Source organism: Salvelinus alpinus, chromosome 9, assembly GCF_045679555.1.
Source record: "Salvelinus alpinus chromosome 9, SLU_Salpinus.1, whole genome shotgun sequence".
Lineage (NCBI taxonomy): Eukaryota > Metazoa > Chordata > Actinopteri > Salmoniformes > Salmonidae > Salvelinus > Salvelinus alpinus.
Window position 1 is genome coordinate 38,134,276 of NC_092094.1, and position 1,649 is coordinate 38,135,924.

At 40.6% G+C, this 1,649-nt stretch overlaps 1 non-coding gene across 1 annotated transcript; it reads right to left on the bottom strand.

Annotated features, from left to right (window-relative positions):
- Positions 1 to 429: 429 nt before the first annotated feature.
- trnal-cag (transfer RNA leucine (anticodon CAG)) lies at positions 430 to 512 on the bottom strand. The gene has a single exon. It is a non-coding gene; the product is annotated as a tRNA-Leu (tRNA).
- Positions 513 to 1,649: the final 1,137 nt, after the last annotated feature.

Below are 1,649 nucleotides of genomic sequence, written 5' to 3' on the forward strand. Positions count from 1 at the left end.
AAACAACCTATTTAAAACCATTTTGAATTAAGGCTGTAACACAACAAATTATGAAATAAATCAAGGGGTATGAATAATTTCTAAAGGCACTTTTAGCCCACTGTCTGTATTAAGACATTGTCTATATCGGCTCTCAATAGCTTTTCCCCCCCGTGCCTGTCACAAACTCAAGTGTCCAAACCCTAGTCTATATAATGCAAGCGGACCTAGCCTACATCAATTTGCTTTTAGTTGCAAAATACAAATTTTCACAATAACATTGCCTAAAATGTTTCCCTATGTTTTATCACCGCTTAATCATCATAGGCTACAGTTATTTATTTCGTTCTTTCTTTTAGAACACCATTCATTGATCAATTCAATAGAAAAAAGAACGAATAGTTAGTTACTGGCTACCTACTACTATTAAATTACCTTTCTAAAAAGAATTGTCAGAAGTGGGATTCGAACCCACGCCTCCAGGGGAGACTGCGACCTGAACGCAGCGCCTTAGACCGCTCGGCCATCCTGACGTTATTCTGCTAGGCTGTGGTAGCACTTATGAGCATATGCACCCGAGTGAAAATTGTCTATAAAACTATAGAAAACGTAGCCAGCGAGCTACTTTTGTAACAATAGTATGGCGAATAACATGTGAATGAATAATGAAACAAGGAAGAATATCAGCGAGCTATGAAGCAAATTAACGTTAGCAGCTAGCTAGCATATAATCATTAGCTAGCTAGCTAACGTTAGCACGTGGTTTCAAACTCTTGAATAACATTAAGTTACTGTAGCAAGCTTGATCTTAATTTGTCCTCCGTCAGGCGAGACACCTTGGAAGCTATGTGCAATTCTCATAGCATTTATTTGTTTGTTGAACTGGGAAATAACAATGTAGCACGGCTACTTGTTAGGCGATATTTCGTCTTAAAAATATTTTTCCCATCAGCATTGGTCAGTCGTCTGTCGCAGTGCTTAATTTGAGCCGGTTCTGCCGGAACAGGATCAGGCACCTCTCAGTTTTGGACTGTTTCGTTCCTTAACCCATTTTCCAGGATCCGGTACCTCTCGTGGCATGAAACATTATTTTCACTGTTTGCAACGTAAAAATTTAGTTAATTTAAATTACCTCTGTAATTCTCCTACCCTCTAAAAAGGTTATATGAAAACGTGCCTAATATTCTAAGAACGTATTCATGTTGGGCCCGTCCGGGTTTATGGTTCACTTTCTATGATCTTTCTCCCTCTCTCTGCTAGACATGAATGAATCAATCCAATTTCTAAAGCCTTTTTCACATAAGCACATGTCACAAAGTACTTGTACAGAAACCCAGCCTAAAACCCCAAACAGCAAGTAATGCAGCTCTCATCTCTCCAGCGTTGCACTTCATTTATTTCCTTGTAGAATGATAGCCGCTGGAGGTGCTGCAGAACCCTCAATTTACAAATAGGCCAATTGAGTGAACAACAAAAAAGATAGGCTTTCGGTATGAGCGCAACGACTATCGCTGGTGAATGAGCTGTGGGTGAGTCAGTGAAACTGGAAAGCTTGTATTGTCACACGCCAGTTCGTCTTGTTTGCCAAGTCAACCAGCGGGTTTCTCATAGCCCCTGCTGTTCACGAGTCTCTTTTTCCTCGTCCTCCTGGTTCTGACCCATGCCTGTCC